Source organism: Xenopus laevis, chromosome 4L (genome assembly GCF_017654675.1).
Source record: "Xenopus laevis strain J_2021 chromosome 4L, Xenopus_laevis_v10.1, whole genome shotgun sequence".
Taxonomy (NCBI): Eukaryota; Metazoa; Chordata; class Amphibia; order Anura; family Pipidae; genus Xenopus; species Xenopus laevis.
In genome coordinates, this window is record NC_054377.1 from 82012691 (window position 1) to 82027421 (window position 14731).

Sequence of the window (14731 nt, forward strand, 5' to 3'; positions counted from 1 at the left end):
ATTCAAATTTTAATTAGAATTCTTTAATAGCTTGCCCCTTGTGTGGCCCCCACATGAAAGTATGCCTGCTGTGACTGCTTGTGTAAACTTTAAAAGGTACTGAGATTAACTGGCCCCTGCACTGTTTAAACCTCAAATTCAGGCTATATTCCCCTGCATTGTTCAACATCTCTTTTGTTCACATCTCAGACCCAAACTGAAAGTGCCCACATTATTCATCCGTTCATATCTCAGGGGCATCAGCATTGTGTCACTGTATGCAGTGTGAACTGTTCATCTTAGAGTGGTCCCGATATGTTTTCCTGTCTCCTGCTGTATCCTGCATTCCACATGCTCCCTGTATGAGACATACTCTGCCTATCCTATGCTCCCTGTGTGTGCCATACTTAGCTTGCCCTATGCTCCCTGTGTGTGCCATACTCTGCCTGCCCTACTCTACCTGTGGGACGTGAGCCTGGTAGGGTTTGTTCTGGGGGTTTGTTAGCATGTGCTAGGGGGTTGCTGCGTTATCCACAGGGGAGGAGAAGGCAAATGGATTTAAAGGGGAAGGAAACCTAGTCGGCGCAAACCCCCCCTGCCCCCCTCCCGTTTGTTGCCCCCCACCCTCCTCCCCCTGGCCTACCCGTCCCGCTGGGTAAATGCCCCTAACTTGTTACTTACCCTTCTGCGCAGGTCCAGGGAGTTCACAGACGTCATCTTCTTCCACACGATCTTCTTCCTGCTGTGAACGGCGTTTTGGCGCATGCGCAGTAGGAGCATTTCGCCGGTACGGATCTACTGCGCATGCGCCAAAAGTCACGCGCATGCGCAGTAGATCGTACCGGCGAACTGATCCTACTGCGCATGCGCCGTTCACAGCAGGAAGAAGATCACGTGGAAGAAGATGTCGTTGGTGAACTCCTTGGACTGGTAAGTAACAAGTTATTGGCATTTTCCCAGTGGGACGGGTAGGCCAGGGGGGAGGAGGGAGGGGGGCAACAAACAGGAGGGGGGGTGGGGGGTTTGAGCCGACTAGGTTTCCTTCCCCTTTAAGGGTACTGCTATCCCTGCAGTAAGCATCAACCATTTTTGGTATGCTACCACCATTAATGTGGATATGGTCTTAAGGTTCTTGTGGTAACATGGGTGTGGTTTACAGTGGGTGTGACTTCCATTATCGGCCCTTCACCATGTAGGCCAGAAAAATTCTGGCCTTTGGTACCACAGAAGTTGGACAGCACTGATCTATATAATTTCCTGTCCTGCTTTCATTATATCTACCTATCAGAACACACATAAGAACACATCTAGTCAAGCAGTTTAACAATATTTTCTTGGACTGAGGAAGAAATCATCATGTGGAGAAAACATGCAGTTAACATAGAAATTTCATCAATGTCTCATCAGACCCCATCAATAAAAGACAGAGATACTACCAACGTTGTCCTGGTTCTATGGCTATTTTTTTTTTTGCTATCTTAGACCTTTCTTTCTTTTGGAACAGGATTATATAGTTCTTTGATCCCATATTTTAGTGTAAGTCCACAAAGAAAATATGAAAAATGAAGTAAGAGGTTTTTCAGACAAAAATGAATCCACTTTATTTGAAGAATAAGGCAAACTCACCTGTTTGTCAACTCTAGTGCATTACATCACCAAGTTTCCCCCCCTGGGCTGGTGCTCCTTCATGGAAAGAAATGGACCTGTCTTTAAAGAAGTGATATTCCCAGGGCTGAGAAACATTGTTATAGAATACTTGCTTTCCTTTAAAGGCATAGATCAGCTGAGGAAAATGGAAAATAGAAGTCAGGGCTTGAGTAGGATAGCAACATGCTAAACAGGGTGCTCGATACATTACATAAACACCAACACAAACATAACAAGCTTTGTGCTGTTGGTCTGTGCCGTGGTGTTTTTCTAGGTCTAGGTTTTTTTGCCCAGTAGTAAACTATAAATAAATCATAAACTGCAATCTATTATAAATACAAAATTTTAAATTCATGACAAGGAATAGGAAGACTGCGAACCATGGCCACTCTCATAGCACTGATCATGAGACTTACTCACTGCACTTGACACACTCAGCATAATCAGAAAGGTGAGGGCCGTGTTCTGTCAGCTGTGGATTAGTCTAGCTTTTTTTCTTTAAAATACATTGCATATTTCCATCTTTTATTCTCTGCCTCACTGATTCCAGGAGATTACTTAACATTTCTAACACGCAATGAACATTAAGGAAAGCTTTATAGGTGAAGAAAGGTCCTATTATATACTCTGAAAGAAATTGCAAATAGACTGTTTTCTCACCGGTTAAATTCCAATTATTAATGCTTACAATAACCAATAAAAATGCATAGGTACATGTACATTTAGTGCAATAAAGAGTTGGTTGTAATCACGGAATTCTCCAGTTATGATTATGTAAGAGATCATCTAGACAAGGGCTCTTATAATAATTGTTCTGTCCATCAAGGGAAATTCATAATATTATGAAGTAGATATTAACAGATATGATTGTTTGTTTTATGAGTGTTGAGATTCAAATAAATCACTTATGTTTTAGCACAATTGCCACAGTGTGTGCCATCTCACTTCTTATATTATATGGAATACTGGAACCAAGTTGAGCAGCAAGGTTTCTGGATAGAGCACCACGACAAGGTAGTCACGGTCTTTTAAACTATTGGATGCTGCAAGTTACTCCTATTGTTATAATAAGGCAAATATTTCTATTTTGTGAAATTAAGGGGTCGATAACGGTCTTAACGATGGATCTCTAAATAATCATGTATTACATTACTATAAACCATGAACATTTATGGGGCAGATTTGTCAAATTCAAATTAAAACTTTTGAGTGTCAACATTCACATATTCAAATTTTAATCCCCCTAATCGAATGTAAATTCGAAAGTGAGATTTATCACACCTCGACTATGGAAACAGTCCTAATTTAAATATTTGACACCTAAAATCTGCCGAGTTCATGTACAAATCAATGGCAGAGGTCCATTGAGCCATTTGGAGATGTTAATAGCCTTCCTGACATTCAAGTTTTTTTTAGGGAGAATTTTCGGGTCGGAACCATGTGATCAAATATTAGCCAATCAATTTTTTTTCTTAAATAACCTCCCAGTCGAATGTGAGTATATTTGAGTTAAAAAAATTCACATGAATTGGAAATTCGACCTTTGCTAAATGGGCCCCCCACAATATTCATTAAGTGTAAAAACCATGAAAAACTCTAGCGAAAGGTGGCAAGGCCATGCAGAAGTCAATGGGAGCTGTCCTTTGCAGATTGAACAATCTTTATTTGAGCTTTTAGATGTTTTCTGTTTTTTTCATTTGTAATCACACAAACATTCATACCAAAATGAGGATTTCAAGGTTTTCGTATTCTTATTTGAATTCATTCTGTTTCTTTTAGTTTGTGCTTTTTTTCAGATCCTTTAATAAATAAGTAGACATTTGTGCTTTTTTTTAAAATGTGACTAGTCGTAGTTGAAAAACCACTAAAACTACACAATTTTTTTGCCCTGTCTTCCAATATTTGGTCTTCCTTGTTTCAGTAATTATTTTTCTTCGACAATGGTAAGAGTTGTTAGATGTGTACTACAGATTATACTTCTTAAACCATTATGTCACTTCTTTCTATGCCAAAATAAAAAGAGAAGACAAAATATGTGTTCTGCACATACATATGTGGAATATGAAATATATTCCTAAAGTCTGCTTGGGCCCTCCTAATTACATACTGTTCAGATGAAAGTCTTTCAATCCACTGACCCTAAATTGAGCTGGACCAATAACTTCTAACTCATACTTGTGAGATGTGATCCAGTCAAACCATAATTACATGAGTATGTGTTTATTGGAGGGGCTATTGTGTCATTATAAAGTCTGGCTTCGTTATTTGTACAATACAGCAGAGGTACTGTAGTAGGAATGGATATCCCAAACCTGACAGCAGAAAAGCTGTTATTAAATGACCCAGTTAGGAAATCAAATGCTGTATTTTCAATGAGTTGACTTTGCTCATTAAAGGCAAACAAAAATAAAGCTCAAAACTGTAATTCGATCTATCTTTTATGAAACCAGCCATATGGCAATGGGAACTTCTGACAAATCTTCTCATCCCAAATGTATCAGTTGTATCACTACTATCCCAATTCCAATGTGACAATCAAACAAATAGACAAAGGACTAATTCTTATTCCAAACCTCTGCTATGCAGGAACAACTAGGACAGCTGTTATACATTTAGCATACAGGGATCTGGAAAGGTTAAGTGAAATGGACATTACTAAGGGGATAAATAGGTCTTCTAATGAGGTGTAGTAGTGTATTATGGGTATTGTATTTCATAGGATGGACGATTAGGAGGAGGGACAAGAGAGGTTATAAAAAGGAGTGAGCAAATTGGTAGGCAGATATTTTACTGTAATAGGTATAGCAGACAGCTTCCCCCACACCCATGGGTTAAAGGGAGGAGGGAGACAGAAGTGTTTAGGTAAAGTGTGAGCAATAGATCTGGGGGATAGATTCCAGTTATGTGCCCCAGTATGGAAGTGTGTTGGAGAGGTTGGCTGATGCATAGCCTCAGGCTTGGGAAAGTCAAGTTGTTATATGTGGTTATATGCAGCCAGCAACAGAATATACACATGACTTTTAGTTAAAGAAATATCATTATACGTGGTTAATAATGTGTATGTGTGTAGGTTGTTGTTATTTGCAGTAAATGTATAATAAATTATGCCATGGCTTTTCCACCCAAAGAAGTATGTGATGTCAGTGTCAAGAAAAAAAGGGCCTGGATATTAAGTATGGCGCTAAAGGGACAATGCAATTACCTTGTACAGTTTCTCCTCCAATTGTGCCTGAATGTTATCCACCCACTTATTTTGTAAGCTCTACTGGGCAGGGACCTCCTTCCTACTGTCTCTCTTACCACATGGCACTTAAGCTCTGTGTCCTTTTATAAGTTCTGTGTACTTTGTGTATATTTATTTATTTCTTATGTTACTTCTCCTCACTGTGTGTGCTTTTATATATTGTACAGCACTGCAGGTCCTATACATACATGCAAGTCATGGTGCTAAATGAACCCAGATTTTAAAGAAGTCATGATTGAAAAAGAAAATGCTTCAATTGTATTTACAAATAACGTTTTTTAATTGGTGCTCATTTGCAAAACATTATATTTTTATTTCAGAGCATACCTGTTTTTCTGAAGGGCTTTTGGGGGCAGCTCATAAGTTTGTATTAGTACAGGCCCCTCTGGCAATGATAAGGTAGTGCTGTTTTTAGAGAACAGAACAACAGATATAAGATTGCTGAGTATACCAGAGCTGATAGTATTAAAATGAACATGTATTAATAAAACACCAGCATATTCTTCAATGTTGTAAACAAACCCCAAAAATTTATAGAAAAAAAGGACTTGTACAATATATATAGAAATATATAATGGTCAGCTTGTTTTAAAATTCAAACCATAAAGTTATAAACCACAAATGATCTGACCTGTTGCCACAAACATCAGTACACGACTTGAAAATGTATAGCAAGCAGCCTACAGTGGCCCAGCAGGGACATGTGATGTAGTAGACAGCTGACCCCAGGAAGGGATCTGTATAAAGCTCCAGCAATACGGAAACAGAGGGACAAGAGTTAGGGGCTAAATTATAGGAATGCTGTACCTGCAGGCTTGCACATCAGCCCTTTTATTCACGTACACAGTATAAACGTATCTTGTCTTGCCAATCTGCTGTGCATTTAAGTTTCTATTCAATATCACAAAAGTGAATTAAAATCGTTATATTAACAACTTAACTGCATTTTACTAAGACGTTTAAACTGTTAGCAGTTGGAGAACAAAGCCACTGACTAAAAGCCTTTGCTGAGTAATACTAGCATTACATTTTATTTGTCTATGCTAATTAATGGGTTTTTTTTGCTCTGCATTCTTGTCATCCTGTTTTGTCTGTTAATTATTTCTTGTATTTTTATTTCTATCATAGATGTTAAGAACTGCATTATTATGATAAAAAGAGACAACCCATTTCTTAGAGGTGAGTATGATCTGCAAGAGTTTCAATGCTGATATGCAGTGATCTGAGCATTGAGATAAAAGTGGCATTGCTAGACATCAGATCATTTTTATTTTGAAGTATAATTTTTAAGGTCGGTGGCATCAACAATGCAAGCTTTATTCATTATTTTATAAGAGAAGGAGAACTGAACATTAGCTTGTTTGTTATTACTGTACGTCTATACACATACACCAATGCCACAATAAAAGTACGTTTTTTTTATATTGGACGTTTTAGTTGTACAGTGTTTTCACAAGTCAAAAAAAGATTTATCAATCCTTGTGCTGCATGTATTTAAATGCATTATACACAAGAACAAATAAATTATTCAGGGAAATTAAAATGACAGCTTTGCCATTTTGAAGTTTGGCAGATATATTCATTTATATGTACCCTTATATGGAAAATCCCAATTCCCAAGCATTCAGGATATTATAGAAGATCCTATAACTGTATTTTGCCTTTTTATTTTTCAACCTCAACCTAATTATGTTGAGGGGAATGCTTTAAACAATGTCGGATGTAAAGTACAATTAAAGCACCCTCTTTCATTTATTTTTGATTATCTGCCCTGGAGAAAGTTGTAGGAGCTGTTGAGAATAGAATTCATGCTCTGCATATACAAGAACAACAACAATAATAGTGCAGTAAGGATATGTTAAAAAGCAAATAATATATTATAATGAAATAATGATTCTGTATGTTAAAATAAAACAATGGAAAACAAAATATCATTGTAATCTTTAGTCCTGGGTGTTGTATTCAACCTATAAAGTTCATTTATCATGGTAAAAATATGTAAAAAAACAGCGATCCTCCAAAAATCCCTTTTTCACCACTAGAATTTCACCTAAATGTTTCCTGTTGACTTGAATGTATTATACAATTAATAAAACGGTGTAAATCAACCACATAAAATACTGTGATTAGGCAAAAAAAACACTGCTTTATAAATATGCCATTTATTTTTGCCTAATTTTCTGGCATAAATGCTGTTATACAGCATGACAAATAGGCCCCTTTATGTATACTGCATATTTTTGCATAGTGTTATTGCTAGTTTAATGAATTACTAATTAAATCACAAACATATTTCTGTACAACCAAGTCTGGCAGTGGCACTGAATGCTTACAGTATAATACTATTCAGCATTTGGTTTTGTGGGAAGGGTGAACAAAAAAATCACCCTATTGTTAAATATATGTTGACTAAATGAAGTGTGCATTCACTCGACCTTTACACAATGGAAGGACAAAAGTAATTGGAAAAAGTAATGAAAAATAATGACAAAGGTCGTTCAAGGGAATTTTATATTACTTTCCTGTTTAAGCTTATAGCTGGCATTATTCACTGAATTGAAGGAAGTTTGTCCTATCCTTAATAATAGTCCGTTTTCAACAAATAAAAGGAAAAGAGCATTGGGAAGAAAAGCACATTATAGTGCACACAAAATGGTAAAATATTAAAACCTGGGTATGCCTGATTTTAGTTTTTATTAGAGGTGTGAAGGTTATATGCAGTTACTGCATATTGTAAATGGGGTCTGTTCTACTGTCAATCAAATATTTTTAATAAATTCTAAAACATGGCTATGTAGGTAGATTTGGTGATTTCAGCAGAACATAGGAATATAGTTTTGAGTGAATTCCAAAAGAAATATCTAAGGAAAGTCCATACGTATTTTGAATTACACATGGAGGTAGCGTCCATGTGTACCTAAATAAATGTCTACTTGATTTTACACGTCTGTTTGGTAAGGCTGGATTTTGAGTACTCGTTCTCCATTTATATGGTTGAATGCCAAAAGAAGGCCTCTATATTATGTATGCAGTAACATAAGGCGAAAAGAATGTGGGCTCATATAAAAGTCTCAAAGATTACACTGCATCTAGCAACCTATATTAAGCAATGAGTGGGTAGAATTTACTGAAACCTGTTTGAAAACAGACATCTGACTGGTTTCTGTGGGTTATTGGAATTGGTACAAAGGCCATACTTTTTATTACCTCTTTTTGAGCATCTAACACTACCATTTGGTCTATGTTGATTTAAAACCCCCATTAATAATTAATAAGTAAGCTCTCCGTAACTTCTCCTTTTATTATAGATTTTTCCCATTGTGCTTTGTACCTACATTTTAGTCCTTTAAAGTAGTCTATTGCTTCTAAAATAAAATAAAATAAATACTTATGGATACACTGTTTCTTACTTAAATTGATACTGGCACTAGAAATAATAAAATCTCTCCAATGCTTTTACATTACCAATCTGATCCCCATTTTCCTCTATGAGAGGGCTGCCATATTTGTGTAGCAGTAGGTCATTAGCATTAGAAGCTCTCACATGTTGAGAAGAGACACTCAGATTGGCAAAACAGTCAGATTTAAGTAACAATTACTTACAAAAGTAGACCTATCGGCAAAAAAAGATCAAATGGCATATACTGTAGGGAACTTTTAATGCACAATGATATTTTAAAGAGAAGTTTTTTAGTATCAGACCCAATGTCACTTTACGGAAAACTAGATGAACTAGCTTTTTTTCATGGCAAGTCACACCTGATATATGTTCTTGGTATCTTGGTTCCTATCACCCAGAAATAATCTGATTATTTAGTTTAGAAGAAGTTTTGTATTTGTGCTGTCATTCCATGTCCATGTCTATGATATGGTAGCTGTCCCTGGTGTGATACATAGAAGAACTGGAGAGTAAGGAGAGCAGACATTGGGATATACAGCATATATACCATTAAGCAGGGTTGCAATAAGGCTGTGACCACAAAATTCATATAGACAGATAGAAGAGGTCTTCTGCACTCAACTCATTATCAATATATTAAGGACACTGAGACATTTTGTGCCTTAAGCTACTAAAAATTGCCTTACTATGAATCAATAAAACGAAAGATCCGACCGCTCCAGCACCCCGATACTCCCCTCGTCCAGGTGCTCAGTCGACAGTGTTCCCACTGTAAGTATAACATAGGCTATGATTAAGGGATACAATCCCGAAACGCGTTAAGGTGGCCATACACGGGCCGATAAAAGCTGCCGACAGACTGTGTCGGCAGCTTATTGGCCCGTGTATGGGGGCCCCCGACGGGCTTCCCCGATCGAGATCTGGCCGAAAGTCGGCCAGATCTCGATCGGATGGGACAGAAAATCCCATCGGATCGCGGCCGCATCTGTTCGTTGATGCGGTCCCGCGATCCGACCGCCCGTTTACCAAATGCTAGGATCCGATCGTTGGGCCCTAGGGCCTCAAGGTGGGCATATCGGAGGGAGATCCGCTCGTTTGGCGACATCGCCAAACGAGCGGATCTATCCATGTATGGCCACCTTTAGGCGGTATACAGCAGCCTTTTCCCAATAAATCTATCCAGAAGTGCCGTCTGTCTGCGGAGTTTTTGTTAAAAATTGCCTTACTCTTTAAACAAAACAGGGATTATTTGTCCAATATATTTAAGATGGCCTACTACAAATATGTATTTGTACTTACAACAAATATGTATTTTGTTACTTAAAAGGCTTGGGTTAATTCCAATGTTCTGACTTCTATAACTTCTATACACAAAGTTCATTCAAAAGCAATCTGAATAACAGATCTCGTATCTATCAATAATGTGCCCAATAACATAGATTCTTTCTCATCCTCTGCTCCTCTCCTGTGTCTTAGACAGAAAATATGAGGCGGAGTTAGGGGACAAGAACCTGATGAAATACTTGCTATTCATATTTTCAAAATTCCAATGAAAAGCCAAAGAGGAGCAATAAAAAATAAACAAGGTTTTAATTTTTTCATTATTATAATAAAAATACAAGTCAACGCAATCCTCACACAGGTAAACATAATGAAGAAAGATACCTTTGTATTATAGGGCAGGCTCCGGTATTTGTTAAATTTCACAGTCAAATTGAAACAAAGGACAGAAAACATTTTCACACGAAGGGGCAGATTTTGAATTTCAAAGTAATTTTTTGGGTACTTTGACCATCGAATAGGCTACTACAACCTTAGACTTCGGATTCGAACAATTCAACAAAAAATCGTTCGACTATTCAACCATTCTATAGTCGAAGTACTGACTCTTTAAAAATCCTTCGAATTCAATACTTTGCCAAGTTAAACCTACTGAATTGCATATTAAGCCTATGGGGACCTTCTACAAGCATTTTCTAAGTTTTTGTCATCGAATAAAAATCCTTTGATCGATCGCTGAAAATCGTTCGATTCGAACGATTTTTATTCGATCGATCGAATGCTTATTTTAATGCTAAATCATTCGAATTCAATATTCGAATTCGAAGGATTTCAATTCGATGGTCGAATTCGAGGGTTTTAACCCCTCGAAATTCGACCCTTCATAAATCTGCCCCTAAGTAGTTTGATCTCTCTGACCTTAGCACCCGAAGTAGATTTTATTATGGCAATTTTCAATGGTACTATTTATGCCCGTATGCAATTGTACTTGAGAAACCAAATTTAAATTGTATGCTACTGTATGCAGGAAATAGGTCTGCCTAAATAATTCTATATGCCTTGCTTTGTAAAAAGGCATACTTGTTTAAATAAAAAAAGTAAAAATATTTATTATACATATACATACTAAGTTTTTGTTAGGGTTATCATTTTTAGTATGTGGGATATGTTGTCATTTATGTTTGTATCCACAGTTTGCATGTGCCAATTATGCATCATTCATATTATTCATAATAATATTGTGGAAATAATATAGTGGAAATAAACATTATATCTACAACACTGCACACAGTTATTGGGAACATATAACTACTATAGTTCTATTACAGCTGTCAACTGCATTCAGTCATTTGTGAAAACAATTATCTGTTTAAATCTAAATAGGAATTTTCATTTTCTTTGTTGACTGTCCCCAGCCAATGCATTGTATCAATAAAAGCTGCAGTTTCAGAACAAACCGAGACAGGTCAGCATAAAGACTTAAGAGTCTGGCTACTATGCACTTAATCAGACTAAAGCACTGATTTATTTCTTGAAGACATAACATAAGTCAAGATGAGGTCAGCTATTGCTTGTAACTGTTAGGTAAAAAAGAGCAGGCATCACAAGAATAAAGGTCAACAGGATGTTGTAATTTACTTAATGCCTTTATAAAAAAAATAGCACTTGCTCTCCTCTTTTGTCTCAAAAAACACCCCAGAGAGATACAAGACCATAAAGCTTAGAGTCATGCAGGTGCAGGTCTAATAATTCCTGAAAATGTCTGAAAAGAATTATGCTTCTAATAATGGTGAATCCAGCAGGAGCAGAGAGATAGATGGCAAAAGCCAATCCAGGTTGCACCTATTAACTTTTAGTTTAGATTGTCAGAATGACTCAAAGTCATTCCTTGAAAGTTTTATATGATTTGTCTTGATTTCTTTGAAAACCTATGCTGACCTCCTTGTCACCAAATCAAATTGTTCACTGTTATAAATCCAGCATATACATGACCCCATTATTTTAGAATATGGAATCAAGAGCTCCCTGTTTTAGTAGAGGTGCAGCCCTGTCTACTTTGGAAGACTTGTCAGAGTTATGCAGCACATACAGTACAGGTATAGGATCCATTATCTGGAAAACCCATTATGCAGAAAGCTCAGAATTATGTAATGGCTGTCTCCCATAGACTCCATTTTATCATAAAGAATCCAAATTTTCTCTGTAATAATAAAACAGTAGCATTTACTGAACCAAACTAAGATATAATTAATCCTTATTGGATGTAAAACCAACTTATTGGGTTTATTTCATGATTTTCTAGTAGATTTAAAGTATGAAGATCCAATTACGGAAAGATCCATTATCTGGAAAACCCCAGGTCCCGAGAATTCTAGATAATAGGTCCTATACCTGTGTGTGTATATATATAGTGTGTCTAATAAAAAATCACCACCCCAAATAGCACCAGAGATATTTACATTGTATGCTCATTCACAATTTGTAGGTTTAATAAAATAGAATTACTTTTATCACAATTAACTAGTTATTCCCTTCCCCCCCAAAAAATAAATAAATATTTTAATATTTTTGAATATTAAGGAGTTCATAATTCAGGTGGATTGGTTAGGAATCTGAATCTTACTAAATACCATTATTACCTCCTTTTCTGGGGGTGAATATTCTATTATTATCTGTTATTTAGATAGCACTGACGCATTTACACAGCACTCGACTCAATTTAGAACTCAATTTAGTTTCTATTTAAACTATTGTAAGAACCCATTTTTGATTTAAGCACTATTTAATGGAGTATTTCCATCATTCCAATGCTAAGTAGCATCCACTATAGAGTTGTCTCTTTAAAATGTCTGAGTTTTTCAGTTTTTGGATATTACTATAACCTAAAAAGCACTCATATACTATAGTTTCCTTACAGTTGTTCCTGTTTGCTATATACACATAAACAAGCTTTCATCAAGGATACAAAGTCTTTTTCTTAACATAGCTTTGTTATACATGGTTTATGAATCATTCAGGTTAATGTTAATGCTTTTTTTTCTTGCTTTTCTGAAGATTAGGGGGGTTATTTATCAAACTCCAAATTTATCTCAATATTTTCTGAAAAAAACTCAGACCAAATCCCAGGCTTTTTTCGCCTTATTAATTAATACACTTTTCTGAAGGTTTTGTTTTTTTGTGAAAAAAATCCAAAAAAATTGTGAAGAATACAAATTTTACGAATTTTTCAGGAATTTCCACATGAAAAAAGTTTTTCGCATTTTTGCCTGAAAACCCCAAAATTTGGGATTATTGCACGAAACCCAGCGCAGATCAAAAAATATTTGGGACTTCTCCCATTGACTTATATGCAACCTCGACAGGTCTGAGATGCTGGATTTTTGGATTCGGACTTTTTCCATCCTTGGGGTATAATAAATTCCAAAAAATTTATGGGTTTATTTTTTCCACTAAAAATTTGGATTTTATGCTAAAAAAACACAAATTTTTCGGGTTTTTGTCATTTGGAGTTTAGTAAATAACCCCCTCGGTATTGTTTATATATTGTCTATATAGATGTGAATTTTGCCATTGTCTTTAATCCTAAATGTAAGGTGATGCTCTTGCTTAGCTTTCGTTTCTAGTACTGCAGAAATAGATGAGATTTGTGTCACACCCAATAAGCCTGACGCAGTAACCATTCTGCCTCAGGCTTTGCCCTAGGAATTCTATGCAAGCAAATACTAGGCCTTAAGTGATATTCCTTATTTCTAACTACAGATGCATGTAGCTCCACTTAAGTCTAGCTTATTCCATAAGAGAAACAAGCAAGGTATCTGTTATCTGCTATATAAATTGAGCCTTGAATGGCTACCGCACTGGCTACACAGCAACTTGTTTATATAATCTATATTAACCTCGAATAACCGAATTTATAGAGTTTTTGAGAGCAATCTAGCGCAAAAAACCTGAAAAGGATCAAATATTTTCAAATGGTTAACCATTGACTTCTAAAGGACTTCGACAGATTTTAGCTGAAGTATTTTCAGATTCGAGCTTTTAGCAGCTTCGGGACATAATAATGAGTTTTTTAGTTAAACTACCCTCGAAAAACTCAAAATTTTCAGGAAAAACACAACTGGACCTTTAATAAGTAACCCCTATATTTAAATTACTTTAAAACACTTTAATTTGTTTGATGATACAGCACCTTTAACATAGATTTACATGTTTACATTTTCCAAAATGCTTGGTACCTGGGGTCTTCCGGATAAGAGGTCTTAACATAATTTGGATCTCCATACCTTAAGTCTACTAAAAAAATCACATTAATTAAAACACAAAAGGACTGTTTTGCCTCCAAAAAGGATTAATTATATCTTAGTTGGGATCAAGAACAAGGTACAGTTTTATTATTACAGAGAAAAAGTAAATGTTCTTTCTTTTTAATTGAATTATTTGATTTAAATAGAGTCTATGGGAGATGGCCTTCCCATAATTCGGAGCTTTCTGGATAACAAATCCCATACCTGTACAAGGTACAGAATCATCTTATCTATGCGTTATTAAAACAGGGGCAACAGTGAAGAATAGTATAATTAATGATGGTGCTGTAACTCTACTGACTGATAATGGAAGTTATTTAATATTGCCATAAAGCTGCTCCACCCATTCTACAGACGACTGATTTAACTGCCTACCTTTATATGTATATACATTCACACAAATGTTTACTTTCCATTACAAACAAAATTCCTTATATTAAAAGAAGAAGCTGAGTATCTTAGTTTATATTTACACTAATTGTGTGAACAATTGTTTAGTTTACATATTGCATCAGTGGAAACAATGAAATTGGATTAAAAATGAAGAATTCTTTCTGATGAAAAAGCAAGCGGAGGAAAGGGAGAACTTCTCTGGTAAATGGTCAGATTCTTCAACAAATTTCCAGACTGTCAAGAAAAGGTTAATATATGTGATAAAATTTGAACTACTTTGAAAATATTAAGAATCCAAATTCGACCTTTGATAAATCTCCCTCAAAGAACGAATGGTACACCATTCATAAATAAAGATGAATTTTACATTTGGTTTCTGCTCTTTGTCTCAATTATTTAGCTACTTTCTTATTTTCTTATTTTAAAAAGAGACTTTTCATCTCTATGCTGAATAGCTGCAGAATACTCCAGCTTCTTATTATC

At 35.9% G+C, this 14731-nt stretch overlaps 1 protein-coding gene across 11 annotated transcripts in view; it reads left to right on the forward strand.

Annotated features, from left to right (window-relative positions):
• The window catches only part of dab1.L (Dab, reelin signal transducer, homolog 1 L homeolog), a 425953-nt gene that overhangs the window by 237930 nt on the left and 173292 nt on the right, over positions 1–14731 (forward strand). For all 11 annotated transcript variants that reach the window (XM_018258283.2, XM_018258282.2, XM_041590415.1 and 8 more), the window contains exon 4: positions 5999–6049. The gene's annotated coding sequence lies outside the window, so the exon portion shown is untranslated. The remainder of the gene's footprint in view (positions 1–5998; positions 6050–14731) is intronic.